The sequence below is a fragment of the Mobula hypostoma genome, chromosome 9 (genome assembly GCF_963921235.1).
Source record: "Mobula hypostoma chromosome 9, sMobHyp1.1, whole genome shotgun sequence".
In the NCBI taxonomy this organism is placed as follows: domain Eukaryota; kingdom Metazoa; phylum Chordata; class Chondrichthyes; order Myliobatiformes; family Myliobatidae; genus Mobula; species Mobula hypostoma.
The window spans coordinates 87,346,233-87,361,846 of record NC_086105.1 but is presented as its reverse complement, the minus strand read 5'-3'; the positions used below and the strand labels follow the sequence as shown (position 1 = coordinate 87,361,846).

The 15,614-nt window shown below is 43.8% G+C and overlaps 1 protein-coding gene across 3 annotated transcripts in view; it reads left to right on the top strand.

Moving 5' to 3' along the window:
* usp22 (ubiquitin specific peptidase 22) overlaps positions 1-15,614 on the top strand; it is a 221,793-nt gene that overhangs the window by 36,665 nt on the left and 169,514 nt on the right. The gene's annotated exons all lie outside the window — the stretch shown is intronic.

The following is a 15,614-nucleotide window of genomic DNA, read 5'->3' as shown; positions in this document are numbered from 1 at the left end:
CAGACAAAGCTTTGAGCCAATGATTTAATTTTGACCATGCATATAGCTCCTTCACTTTAGCTATAGCTTGGAAGGTACAGCAACATTCAATTCCCACACAAGGTTACTTCCGTCAAGGGCAATTTCATCCCAGCATTGGTAAAAATGGGGAAACAGGTGTTTCTGCTGCGCATTTCTGCCATGTTGGTGTTCAATTTAGACCTGACCCAATGTGGTCTTTTCTGGTTTGGATCATTTCTGTCATGATGGAGAAACTTTCAATTTGCATGAGGGAGAATTTGTGAAGGGGAGTGTCCTTGTGGAAATTTTTCAGGTGCTTCCTTTCTCAAGGGTAAACAGGGCAATCCATCAGCATTTCCATGATTGGCTGTCCTCTTGAATTTGATCTTGTAATTGTGTTCTCCAAGAAACAGTCCTTCTCTGCATTTGTGCTGCTGTTCGTGGAATACACTTCTGTGGATTTAAAATGGGCACTAGTGGCTGATGATCAGTAATGAGGATAAACTCTGTCCTGGCACTTATCCTTGTAAGCGGAACAAGTGCTACACCTGCCCTTACACTTCCTCCCTTACCACCATTCAGGGCCCCAGACAGTCCTCCCAGGTGAGGCGACACTTCACCTGTGAGTCGGCTGGGGTGATATACTGCATCCGGTGCTCCTGATGTGTCCTCCTATATATTGGCGAGACCCGACGCAGACTGGGAGATCATTTTGCTGAACACCTACGCTCTGTCCGACAGAGGAAGCAGGATCTCCCAGTGGCCACACATTTTAATTCCACGTCCCATTCCCATTCTGATATGTCTTATCCACGGCCTCCTCTACTGTAAAGATGAAGCCACACTCAGGTTGGAGCAACACCACCTTATATTCCGCCTGGGTAGCCTCCAGCCTGATGGCATGAACATTAACTTCTCTAACTTCCGCTGATGCCCCACTTCCCCCTCGTACCCCATCTGTTATTTATTAAAACCCCCCCCTCCCTCCCCGGGCCTCCTGTCCCATGATCCTCTCATATCCCTTTTGCTAATCAACTGTCCATCTCTTGGCTGCATCCCTCCCCCTCCTGTCTTCTCCTATCATTTTGGATCTCCCCCTCCCCCTCCCACTTTCAAATCTCTTACTAGCTCTTTGTTAGTCCTGACGAAGGGTCTCGGCCTGAAACGTCGACTGTACCTCTTCCTAGAGATGCTGCCTGGCCTGCTGCGTTCACCAGCAACTTTGATGTGTGTTACCCATACGGATACTGGTTGAAACGTTTTGCACCTCAAACCAGGTTAAAGGCCTCTGTCAATCTGTGCCTATTTTTCTGTAGCATTAAGGGAATGTGATGTGAAGGCTGTGTTCACTTCCATTACTCCTAACGTGATATGACTGCACCAAAACCACAAGGCAGTGTGTCATGGCTATCATGATATGTGACTACAGTGTCTTCCTTCATTTCCTTTGCCTTTTGCAATGCCATCTCACACTACTTTGTCTATTGCCATTTTTTTTCATGATCTGTAGTAATGAGTTCAAGGGTGGAGCTTAGTCACCAGGTTTGGCAGGAACCTATTCTAGTAATTGATTGGTCCTAAGAGACCTCAGCTATTACAGTTCCTTTGCCCTTGGGGTATCCACTACTGCTTGAATTTTCTCAGCACACTTGACTAATGCTTGTGCGTCAATGGTGTGTGACCACAGTAAGTCATTCTTGGTTTAAAGAATTTACATTTGTTGTGTCGCAGTCTGAACCCACAATGTTCTAATGTTTTTAACTGTCTTGAGATTTTGGAGATGTTCCTCGTCAACCATACTGATAACAATGATGTCCTTCAGGTAAGAGCTCCTGGGCAGCCTTGCAGCACCTGGTCCATGGCTTTCTGACAGTACAGGTGCTATTCCAAAAATAAACCAATTAAAATGATAAAGCCCTATGAGTGTTTATGGCGAGAAATACTTTGGACTCTCATCTCCCTCTGTAGGCAGGCCTCTGCTAAGTCCACTTTGCAGAAAGGTTTGCAAAGATGTCCTCTATCCCAGGCAGAGTATTGAACTTCTTTTAGTAATGGGTTGATGTTAACCTAAAAAAAAATCATCATAGATCATGAAAGACCCATCCGTCTTGGCAACTGGGACCACTGGTGTATGCCCATGGGTTCCACTTAACCTTAGAAAGAATTCCTTCAGTGTCCTAGCTGAAGTGTCCTAGTATCACGGATGGTATAAGGAGTCAAATGGTCTTTGCAAAACTTGGGTGCGCCATTTTCATTTAACTCTCTTTTACCCTTGATGTATTTGAGTTTTCCATTGCCATCATTGAACACTACTATGGCATCATCCAATACCTTTTAAAATTTATTTCAATTGACTCTTTTGCAGAGGATGTGGCATGCAAGTGGTGGATGGATCGCCAATCACAACTACACAATGCTGGCCCTCTTGTTTTTATCACATGCAAGCTTCACATGGCTTGTTGATTGTTGTATCCAGGCGTGAACGCCGGAAAACCATTAAGGGCGCCAAGAGGCAATATCGAGCCAAGCTGGAAGCCCAGGCTAACCAGAGGGATGCCAGTATAGACTATGGCAGGGTCTAAATGAGATCACTGGGCACAAAGAAAAAGCTGGGAATATCAATAACTGTGGCTCTTCTCTTCCTAACGAACTTAACGTATTCTATGCAAGATTCAAACAGAAGAAGAGCGTCCCGCTCCCTCCGGATGAACCGGACCTGGTGGCATCGAGATTCATCGTCACCGAGGAGGACATTAGAAGGGCCTTCCTGAAGATAAATCCAAGGAAGGCGACGGGCCCGGATGACGTCCCAGGACGGGTTCTCCGGGCCTGTGCAAGCGAGCTAGCTGGAGTGGTTGCTGACATCTTCAACTCCTTGGTTCAGTCTAAGATCCCCTCGTGTTTTAAGAAGGCAATGATAATCCCAGTGCCGAAGAAGAGCAAGGTGGCATGCCTGAATGACTATCGACCTGTGGCTCTGACATCAATTGCTATGAAGTGCTTCGAGAGATTGGTTATGGCACACATCAACCACAGCCTACCGGTCAACCTTGACGCTTTGCAATTCACCTACTGGAGCAACAGGTCAATCGCAGTTGCCATTTCTCTGGCCCTACATTCCTCCTTAGAACAGCTGGAGAATAAAGGTGCATATGTAAGGCTCATTTTCATTGACTACAGCTCTGCCTTTAATACCATCATTCCAAATAAACTGATTCCTAAGCTCTCGAACCTGGGCCTTAGCACTCAGAGCTGCAGCTGGATCTTCAACTTCCTCACAGACAGGACCCAGGCTGTAAAAAATAGGGGACAAGCTCTCCTCTACAATCATTCTGAGCACCGGTGCCCCACAAGGCTGTGTACTCGGTCCCCTGCTGTACTTACTGTACACCCATGATTGTGTAGCAAAGTTTCCATCAAACTCAATATATGTTTGCTGATGACACAACAATTGTAGGCTGTATCTCGGGTAATGATGAGTTTGAGTACAGAGAGGAAATTAAGAACCTGGTGGCATAGTGCGAAGACAATAACCTATCCCTCAATGTCAGCAAGACAAAGGTATTGGTTGTTGACTTCAGAGGGAGTAGCGGACCGCACGACCCAATTTACATTGGTGGTGTGCAAGTGGAATAGGTCAAAAGCTTTAAGTTCCTCGGGGTCAATATCACAAATGAGCTGACTTGGTCCAACCAAGCAGAATCCATTGCCAAGGAGGCCCACCAGCGCCTTTACTTGAGAAAACTAAAGAAATTTGGCCTGTCCCCTAAAAACCACACTAATTTTTATACCGTAGAAAGCATTCTTCTAGGATACATCACAACTTGGTATGGAAGTTGTCCTGTCAAAGACCGGAAGAAGCTGCAGAAGATCGTGAACACGGCGCAGCACATCACTCAAACCAATCTTCCGTCCTTGGACTCACTTTACGCTGCATGCTGTCGGAGCAGTGCTGCCAGGATAATCAAGGACACGACCCACCCAGCCAACACACTTTTTGTTCCCCTTCCCTCCGGGAGAAGGCTCAGGAGCTTGAAGACTCGTGCGGCCAGATTTGGGAACAGCTTTCCAACTGTGATAAGACTCGTATCTGGGCTGTACCCTCCAAATATCCGGACCAACATCTCGGGTTTTTTTTTGCATTACCTTACTTTCCATTTTTCTATTTTCTAGTTATGATTTATAATTTAAATTTTTAATTTTACTATCGATTTGTAATCCAGGGAGCGGGAAGCGCAGAATCAAATATCGCTATGACGATTACAAATGGAATTTCCATGAGTTCTTTTCTCCAGTACAAGTTCTTAGTTGGGTATCTGCAGGCTTCAGATCAGTATCTTTGAAATGCTGTTCATGCTCATTTTGTAGAGTGACTGTAACAGCCGAGCCAGTATCCAATTCCATTTTAATTATTTTGCTGTTCACTTCCAGTGTAAGCCATATTGCTTGTCTCTTTATTTTTCACATTGTAAATCTCAAGGCTACTCAGTTCTGTGTAATCATTTATCATCAACAGCATGTAGATTAGTGCTCCTCTTGAAACTTTTTGTCTTTATCTCCTCCCTGTGCAGTCCATTCATTTTTGTTGCCTGACTTGTTCTTTGTATGTGTCCTACTTTGTTGCATTTTCTGTAAGCTTCACCTTTAAATCTATATCGGCTTGGTGTATATGAGCCTCTGCCACAATGGTAAGAGTTTGTTCTGACAGGCAGGTTTCTGTTTAGATGTTGCAATTTTGTTTACGTTCACTTTTATTCCTAACTGCAACTCAATTGCGTCTCTGGCTGCTGTTTCCATTGATACAGTGATTTCAACTGCTCTTTTAAGTGTGAGTTGTGCTTCAGTTAGGAGCCATTTTTGAATGCTTTCTTGTAAGATTCCACAAATTGAACAATCTCTCAGTGCATCATTAAGCCCATCACTGAACTGACAAGGCTTGGAAAATATCTTCAATTCAGCCATGTAAGCTGAATTGGACTCCCCTTTATTTTGATTCTGCTTGTGAAACCTAAAGGTTTCTGCAGTCAACAATGGTCTTGGTTCTAAATGTTCCTTCATTACGTTCACAATATCAGCAAAGCTCATTTCGATTGGTTTGCTTGGAGCAGTTCAACTGTTAAACGAACTATATGCTTTTCCACCCACTGTACTCAGCACATGTGCATTTGTTTTTCATCGACTGTTTCATTTGCTTCAAAGTACTGCTTAGTTCATTCTGTATACATCGTTACCTGTTGTGCAATCAAATGCATCAATTTTTCAGATGTAGCCAGCCATTTCTGCTTTTTAAAAGTTTATCATCATACAGTACTCACTGTTTATGAACCCATGGCCTTACTTGCTACTTAATTTCAGTCATTTTGTCTTTTTAACTCTTAAAGTCTCTCTCCCCTTACAAAGGAAAAAGTGCAGCGCTTCAACTGGTAGATAGCCCTCTTGGGTTCGTTTTTAAAACTCCCTTGTCACCACTTGTGTTTTGTAACTCCAAAAACTAATTGAGAGAAAAACAGGAGTCAGGATATTGGTCTAGTTTTTCCTTTCTAGTGAGGTGCTCCAGATATGACGTGGTGGTATAATGATGTTAGCCATTCACATACGACTTGTAATCCATAATGAATTTTGTAAACAAATGCTTAATCAAATATGTTTACAATATTACTGGAATATTAAATGCACTATAGAACTAAATGAGGTTGGGTACTGCCCTGAAGAACGCCAATGTGATGTGTGCTCAGGTGATTGACCTCTAGCAACCACAGCCATCTTTCTGCAACTTAAATACAACTAATGGAATGTTTGAAGACACGAGACTGCAGATGCTAGAATCTGGAGCAAAATAAAAACAAGTGTTGGAGGAACTCTGGGCCATGCAGCAGCTGTGGAGGCAAAGGGATGGTTATTTCTTTGGGGTGTGACCACACATCAAGACTGCAGATGAAAGATGGCCGGTGTAAAGAAGTGAAGGGAAAGGTTAGATTGAGCTGGTAGATGAGTGGAACAGGTGAAGAAGGGTTGAATGGCAGATGAGGTCTGGTGGGGCAATGGTAGTTTGGAGGTGGAGGCTGGTGGGTGATTGGTGAAAATGGATGAGGAAAATGAAAATACTGCTAGTTGGAGAGGAAGCTGGAGAAGAGACTGAAAGGTGATAACGAACAAGCGAGAATAGGCAATGGTAGGGATTGTGGAGAGTTGGCCTGGCTGAGAAGAAACCCAGGTGGATAAATGTGAGTGATGGATGGAAATGTGGAAAGATGGACAGAACTTGGGTGGATCAGTAGGAAAGGCACACTAGGGGCATACTAAGATTGGAAAATTTAATGTTCATATCATTTGGTTCTTGGCTATCTAAATGAAGGCAGTGTTTTCATTTAGATGCCCCGGACTTCAGTTTCATCAGGAATTCATTGTACATCAATTGGCCCAATTCTGCTTTTGATTTCAGTCAGTTCTGTTTTTTCTCTATGGTATCCCAGATGTCGTTTGGATAAAGCTATTCATGCAGTCTAGAACAGAGGTACTAGTGAAACTGAACAAGTTACTCATGAGGAAGTATTGCTTGATAATTCTGATGTGGCAATTACTTATGTAGGTTAACAAAGTTGCATTTAGCTGGATTTAGTATGGTCCATGTGTAGGAAGAACAAGGAAAGAAGATCTGAAGGAAATTGAGCAGCTAGGGACTGAATTAAAACACAGAACCAGAAAGGTAATCTGTATTGTTACCTGACCCATGATCAAATTGGCAGAAATTAATGATCAGTGTTAAATGAATGGCTCAAAGATTAAGGGAGAGGTAGGTTTGAATTTGTGGAACTTTGGCACCAGTGTTGGGGAAGGAGGTAGCTGTTGCAATGAGACAGGCTCAACCATGCTGGGACTAGGCACTGGCAAATATCCTAATTATGTCTGTGGATGGGGTTTTAAACTAAGTAGTGGGAGAGGGTTCAAAACCTTGGACAAGTGGATAATGTGAAAGGGAAGAAGAGTGCAGAAGTGGTTACTGAAGTCTCCAGAGTAAAGAATAAGACAGTTCAGAAAAAGATAAGAATTAGGGCAATATGGAGACAAAATTAAGGGTTGTGAAAGCAGGATGGAAGGTGTTGCATTTGTATGCGCAGTAATTAAAATAAGGTATATGATTTGTACTGCAGTTGGAAATCAGCAGTTATGGTGTTGTGGGCATCACGGTCACTGAGTTGTGGTTGAAAGAAGGTCACAGCTAGGAGTTGCATTCTATTGGAAAGATGGGTAGGTTAGAGGGTGGGGTGGCTCTGTTTTAAAAATGAAATTAAATCATTAGAAAGAAGTGACGTAGAACCCCAATGGGTAGAGTTAAGAAACTGCGAGGGTAAGACCCCGATGGGAGTTGCATAGAGGCCTCCAAATCTAACCAGCCTGTGGGGTACAAATTATAATAGGAATTAGAAAAGCCATATAAAAAGTGCAATGTTATAATGGTCATGGGGATTTCAATATGCAGGTACATTGAGAAAATTGGGTTGGTACTGGATCTCAAGAGAATGAATTTGTAGAATGAGATTCTTGTGCAGCTTGTGGCCTTTATACCAGTGGGCTTGACATTTCTGGATTTGGTGTTGAGCATTGAACCAAATTTGATTAGATAGCTTAAGGGAAAGGAACCTTTAGGCAGTTATTCTTATGATAGAATTCACCCTGCTGTTTGAGAAGAAGCTGACGTTGGATGAATTAATCTTATCATTGAGAAAAAGTAAATATAGAAACATGAGAGAGGAGCTTGCCAAAGTTGATTGGAAGGAATTCCTGGAAGTAACTTGGAAGATGCGCTCAGTTCATCCCAGAGGAGAAGAAGCATTCTAAAGGCAGGATGAAGCAACTATGGCTGACAAGGGAAGTCAGAATAAAATCAAAAAATACAATGTTGCAAACATTGGTGGGAAGCTAGAGGATTGGGGCATCTTACCAACCAACCAACCAACCAACCAACCAGGGATGAGGTGCTTGGGAAACTGAAAGGTCAGAAGGTACACAAGTCAGATAGACCACAACCCAGGGTTCTGAAAGAGGTAGCTGGAGAGATTGTGGAGGCATTAGAAATGATCTTTCACAAATCACCAGATTCTGGCATGGTTCTGGGGGACTGAAAATTTGCAAATGTCACTCCACTCTTGAAGGAGGGGAGGCAGAAGAAAGGAAGTTACGGGTCAGTTTTTCTGACTTCAGTGGTTGGTAAGATGTTGCAGTCCATTATTAAGAATCTGGTTTCAATACTTGAAGGCATGTGATAAAATAGGCCAAAGTCAGCATATTTCTTTGAGGAAGTAACAAGTAGGATAGGCAAAGGAGTCGGTGGATATTGTTTACTTGGATTTTCAGGCCTTTGAGGCTGCTTATCAAAATAGCCCATGCTATTATAGGAAAGATGCTAACTGCAGGCAGAAGGCAAAGAGTGGAAATAAGGGAGTTCTTTCTGTTTGCTGGAGATGAATGATGTTCTGCAGGGGTTGGTGTTGGGTCTGCCATTTTTTTCACATTAAATGTTAGTTATTTGGATAACTGATTTTTATGGTTTTGTGGCAGATGATGCAAAGATAGGTGGAGGAGCAGATGTTGAGGAAGCGGGGAGACTGTAGAAGGGCTGAGACAGATTGGGAGAATGGACAAAAGTGGCAGATGGATTACAACATGGCAATGTATGGTCATGCACTTTAAAGAAATAAATGCATAGACTAATTTCTAAATGGGGAGCAAACAGAAATCAGAGCTCAAAGGGACTTGTGTGCCTAGTGCAGTGTTGGTTACAGATTAACCTGCAGGTTAGTTAGGTAAATAGAATAAGAGGACTATTCCTTGAGGACTAGAATATAAAGGCAAGGATGTAATGCTGAGGCTTTAGAAGTCATTGGCCCGACTGCTTTTGGAGTATTGTAAGCAACTTTGGGCCCCAGATCAAAGAAAGACTGTGCTGGAATTGGTGATGGTCCAGAGGAGGTTTACAAGAATGATCCTGGGAATGAAAGAATATTGGCCTTGGGTCTGTACTTGCTGGAGTTGGGGATCCCCCTCATTGTTCCAGTCGAATATTTATAGGCTTAGTGTGGATGTGCAAAGCATGTTTCCTGTAGTGGGAGAGTCTAGGACCAGAGGGCACAACCTCTGAATAGAAGGATATCCCTTCTATTGATGAGTTTTTTTGCCAGAAGGTGTTGAATATATGGAATTTGTTGCCGTGGATGACTGTGGAGGCCAGGACATTGGGTATATTTAGTGGAAGTTGATGGTTCTTATTTGGCAAGGGTTACAGGGAGAAAGCAGGAGAATGAGGTTAAAGGAAAATCAGCCGTGATTTTTTTTCACCTTTGCATAAGCAGTTCACTCGCGCTAGCGGTAATGGAGGTGCTTAGCGTGTTTTTCAAAGTAAAAGGAACTTGTGGGAGTAAAAATGGATATTTCCTGGTTCCTGAGGGAGTGCATCCCAGGGTACTGAAAGAAATGGCAGAGGTTATGGTAGAAGCTTTGATAATTTGCCAAAATTCTCAGGACTCTGGGCTGGTCCTGGCAGATCGAAGACAATTGTCATGCCACTGTTCAAAAAATGATGTAGGCAAAAGGCTCGTAACTATAGGCCAGTTAGTTTAACATCTGTAGTTAGGAAAATGCTTGAAGCTATCATTAAAGAAGAAATAGTGAGGCATCTGGAGAGAATTGGATCCATCATGCAGACACAGCATGGATTTAGTAAACGTATCCTCTTTGACAAACTTACTGGAATTGTTTGAGAGTATAACAAGCAGTGGATTGAGTGGAACAGATGGGTGTTATTTACTTGGATTTCCAGAAGGTGTTCGATAAGGTGCCACATAAAAGACTTGTCCATGAGATAAGGATGCACAGAATTGAGGGTGATATATCAGCATGGATAGAGGATTGGTTAACCAATAGAAAGCAGAGAGTTGGGATACATGAGTGTTTCTCTGGTTGGCAATTGGTGGTGAGTGATGTGCTGTAGGGGTTGGTGCTGGGCCCACAACTGTTCACAATGTACATTAACAATCTGGAAGAGGGAACTGAGTGCAGGGTATCTAAGTTTGCTGATGACACTAAACTGAGTGGAAAAGCAAATTGTGCAGAGGATTTGGAGAGTCTGCAGAGATATAAATAGGTTAAGTGAGCGGGCAAGGGTCTGGCTGATGGAAATACAATATTGGTAAATGTGAGGTCATCCACTTTGGAAGGAAAAATGGAAGATTAGATTATTATCTAAATGGTAAAATATTGCAACATGCTGCTGTGCAGAGGGACTTGGGAGTGCTTGTGCATGAATTGCAAAAGGTGGTTTTGCAGATGCAGTAGGCTATCAAGAAGCCCAATGGAATGTTGGTGTTCATTGCTTGAGGGATTGAATTTAAGAGCAGGGAGGTTATGCTGCAACTGTACAGGGTACAGGTGAGGCTGCATCTGGAGTACTGCTTGCAGTTCTGATCTCCCTACTTGAAGGATGTACTGGCTTTGGAGGCAATGCAGAGGAGGTTCACCAGGTTGATTCCAGAGATGATGGGGTTAGACTGAGTCACCTAAGACTGTATTCTCACTGGAATTCAAAGGATGAGAGGAGATCTTGTTGAAACATAAAATTATAAAAGGGATAGATAAGATAGAGGCAGGAAAGTTGTTTCCACTGGTAGATGAAACTAGAACTAGTGGGACATGGTCCTAAATTTACTTCCCTGAATTTTGAGGCTAAGATGAGGAGGAACTGCATTTTTCAGAGTGGTGAATCTGTGGAATTCTCTGCCCAATGAAGCAGTGGTGGCTACCTCAGTAAATATATCTAAGGCAAGGTTGGATAGATTTTTGTATAGTAGGGGAATTGAGGGTTATAGGGAAAAGGCAGGTAGGGGGAGATGGTCAACCATGATCTTACTGAATGGCGGAGCAGGCTTGATGGGCCAGATGGCCTAATCTTGCTCCCATTTTTTTTGTTTTTAATGGAACAGAATCAATGGGCCAGATGGCCTAATTCTGATCTTGTGTGTTGTCTTATGAATTCCATTTTTCTGGATAGGACAGGAAGTTTGGTAGGTACCAATGTTGTGGCAGGATTCCAGGGCTTTATCTGATCTTTTGATTGATTGTAGTCTCTTTTTATTGGTATGAAGTTGTATGGTGCATCTTTGCCAGTTTGTTGCATCTGTTCTCAGAATCATGATCAAGGATTGATTGCTTGGTTTGATAGTGATGTAGTGAGGAATGTACTGAACCACAAGTATAGGTTGTGATGGGTGCAGGCTTATATTGCTGTTCCTGAATGGCTAAATTTGTTTTGTGTAGATATTTTGTCTATTCACACATGATCTCCCATGTGAAAAAGGCTTCATTTCCATAAGACTGTCACTTTAACCAATGCTGTCATGGATACTTGACTCTACCAGCAAAGATGAGGTCTAGTAAGTTCCTCTGGTTTGTTTCCATTCTACCTGCCAGTATGACAGCATGTAACTGATATGCCTATTTAAATAAAAAAAAAATATTTTCCTATTCCCTTCTGTGAAGACACAATAGAAATTGTGCACAAATTTAGAATAGCATAGCTAGTCAGTTCTGCTGAAATTAACCATTTTTATTTTGTTTTGAAGGTAATGTATGACGGATTTACGTTCTTATGAACTTGCTACCATTGTTCCCCTAAACAATCAAGTTTGAGTCTGAAAGGTGCTGCTGTGCACTTTGATAACTCCATTTAATTCCCTAGTTTCTGCCAGTTCTGATTTTGAGACTTGTTAGTGGTATTTCTGAAATGCAGTTTTCTTAAGCGGGTTAACAGGTACTTCACCTCTGTTATAGTTGCTGACGCTCTCAAACTTTTCTCCAATTCCTGCCCTTGAGCTCACTCTCCCAGCTAGATCCAGGGAAGGGTTCCCTTGCTCTCACCATCTTAACAATCTACATTTTCAACATTTAATGTTTGCTGCTTTCAGTGAGATTCCACTGCCTTGTGGACCTAAGTTTGAAGCTTTGATTGGGAAATTAAGTTCATTTGTGATGTGACTTGTAATTTTATTGTTCATGAGATTTATAGCATGTGTGCAAGTGTGGTTCTGGAGGACAACTGAGTTTGCTTTTTAGTATAATTATTTTAATGGGAAATTTCAGTGCATTGTCATATCCATAATAGTCAGAAAGAAAAGCTGTGGAACTGCTCTAATTCAGAAATAAACAGTTCCAGCTGCTGATTCCTATGTTTGTTAAATGTCCTATCAAACTACTTTGATAAATAAGTTTGTGATACTTTTCTCTATCATTCTTTTCCTTCAGTCCTTTCAAAAGTTAAAAATTGTACATACTTGCAGCATATGATCCAAAAGGTTGGGGTCCACAGATCCAGGGCAAGTTGGGAAATTGGATCCAAAATTGACTTGGCAGTAAGGGATGGGTGTTGGGAGATAGGTACCTGTGGCAGTATTGGTGCTGAGACCTTTCCTGTTTGTAATATGAATGATTTAATGTGAGTGTAGGAGTTGTGATCAGTAAGTTTGCAGATGATATGAGGATTTGTATGGTTGTCGCTAGTGCAGAGGGTGGCTGTAGACTATAGGGTGACATGGATGTGTTGGTGAAATATGCTGAACAATGGCTGAAGTTTAATTTAGAGATGTAGCATGCTAATAGGCCCTTCCGGCCCAACGACCCTGCGGCACTGATTTACCCCCATGTGACCAATTAGCCTACTAAACCATATGTTTTTGCAATGCGAAAGAAAATCGGAGTACCTGGAAAAAACCCACATAGCCATGGGGAGAATATACATACTTACAGATAGCAGTGGAATTAAACCTAGGCCAGTGGTGCCGTAATAGCATTGGGTAACTGCTAGCTATTGTTCATTTAATGAAGAGAAATGTGAAGTAATGTTTTTGGAACATTAATGAGGCCAGAATGTATGTATCCAATCATAAACAAGAGGAAATCTGCAGATACTCAGTGCAACTTGATTAGATACACCTATTAATACAAATGTTCAATCACCCAATCATATAGCAGCATCTCAATGCTTAAAAGCATGTAGACATTGTCAAGAGGTTCAGTTGTTCAGACCAAGCATCAGAATGGAGAAGAAATGTGATCTAAAACAACAGGAATTCTGCAGATGCTGGAAATTCAAGCAACACACATAAAAGTTGCTGGTGAACGCAGCAAGCCAGGCAGCATCTCTAGGAAGAGGTGCAGTCGACGCTTCAGGCCAAGACCCTTCGTCAGGACTAACTGAAGGAAGAGTGAGTAAGGGATTTGAAAGTTGGAGGGGGAGGGGGAGATCCAAAATGATAGGGGAAGACAGGAGGGGGAGGGATAGAGCCAAGAGCTGGACAGGTGATTGGCAAAAGGGGATACGAGAGGATCATGGGACAGGAGGTCCGGGAAGAAAGACGAGGAGGGTGGGGGGGGGGACCCAGAGGATGGGCAAGAGGTATATTCAGAGGGACAGAGGGAGAAAAAGGAGAGTGAGAGAAAGAATGTGTGCATAAAAATAAGTAACAGATGGGGTACGGGGGGGAGGTGGGGCCTTAGCGGAAGTTAGAGAAGTCAATGTTCATGCCATCAGGTTGGAGGCTACCCAGACGGAATACAAGGTGTTGTTCCTCCAACCTGAGTGTGGCTTCATCTTTACAGTAGAGGAGGCCGTGGATAGACATGTCGGAATGGGATGTGGAATTAAAATGTGTGGCTACTGGGAGATCCTGCTTTCTCTGGCAGACAGAGCGTAGATGTTTAGCAAAGCGGTCTCCCAGTCTGCGTCGGGTCTCACCAATATATAAAAGGCCACATCGGGAGCACCGGACGCAGTATATCACCCCAGTCGACTCACAGGTAAAGTGTTGCCTCACCTGGAAGGACTGTTTGGGGCCCTGAATGGTGGTAAGGGAGGAAGTGTAAGGGCATGTGTAGCACTTGTTCCGCTTACACGGATAAGTGCCAGGAGGGAGATCAGTGGGGAGGGATGGGGGGGACGAATGGACAAGAGAGTTGCGTAGGGAGCGATCCCTGCGGAATGCAGAGAGAGGGGGGGAGGGAAAGATGTGCTTAGTGGTGGGATCCCGTTGGAGGTGGCGGAAGTTACGGAGAATAATATGTTGGACCCGGAGGCTGGTGGGGTGGTAGGTGAGGACCAGGGGAACCCTATTCCTAGTGGGGTGGCAGGAGGATGGAGTGAGAGCAGATGTACATGAAATGGGGGAGATGCGTTTAAGAGCAGAGTTGATAGTGGAGGAAGGGAAGCCCCTTTCTTTAAAAAATGAAGACATCTCCCTCGTCCTAGAATGAAAAGCCTCATCCTGAGAGCAGATGCGGTGGAGACGGAGGAATTGCGAGAAGGGGCTGGCGTTTTTGCAAGAGACAGGGTGAGAAGAGGAATAGTCCAGATAGCTGTGAGAGTCAGTAGGCTTATAGTAGACATCAGTGGATAAGCTGTCTCCAGAGACAGAGACAGAAAGATCAAGAAAGGGGAGGGAGGTGTCGGAAATGGACCAGGTAAACTTGAGGGCAGGGTGAAATTTGGAGGCAAAGTTAATAAAGTCAACGAGTTCTGCATGCGTGCAGGAAGCAGCGCCAATGCAGTCGTCGATGGAGCGAAGGAAAAGTGGGGGACAGATACCAGAATAGGCACGGAACATAGATTGTTCCACAAACCCAACAAAAAGGCAGGCATAGCTAGGACCCATACGGGTGCCCATAGCTACACCTTTAGTTTGGAGGAAGTGGGAGGAGCCAAAGGAGAAATTATTAAGAGTAAGACGGAGCAGAGTGGTGGTAGAGGGGAACTGATTAGGTCTGGAATCCAAAAAGAAGCGTAGAGGTTTGAGACCTTCCTGATGGGGGATGGAAGTATATAAGGACTGGACATCCATGGTGAAACTAAAGCAGTGGGGGCCAGGGAACTTAAAATCATCGTAAAGTTTAAGAGCGTGAGAAGTGTCATGAACATAGGTCGGAAGGGATTGAACAAGGGGTGATAAAACCGTGTTGAGGTATGCAGAAACGAGTTCGGTGGGGCAGGAGCAAGCTGAGACAATAGGTCGTCCAGGACAGGCAGGTTTGTGGATCTTGGGTAGGAGGTAGAAACGGGAAGTGTGGGGTGTGGGAACTATAAGGTTGGTAGCAGTGGATGGGAGATCCCCTGAGCAGATAAAGTCGGTGATGGTGTGGGAGACAATGGCCTGGTGCTCCTTAGTGGGGTCACGATCGAGGGGTAGATAAGAGGAGGTATCTGCGAGTTGTCGCTGTGCCTCGGCAAGGTAGAGGTCAGTATGCCAGACTACAACAGCACCCCCCTTATCGGCGCGTTTAATAATAAGGTTAGAATTAGTGCGGAGGGAGTGGAGAGCAGAGCGTTCTGAAGGAGTGAGGTTGGAATGGGGACAAGGTGCGGTGAAGTCGAGACGGTTGATGTCCCGTCGGCAATTAGCGATAAAGAGATCCAGAGCAGGCAGAAGACCAGAGCGGGGTGTCCTTGAAGAAGAGGGTTGAAGACGGGAGAAGGGGTTCATCGGTGGGGGTGGAAGAGTCCTTGCCGAAGAAGTAGGCTCGGAGACGGCGGAAGAAAAGTTCTGCATCATGGCTGATCGGTGGGTCCACTGATG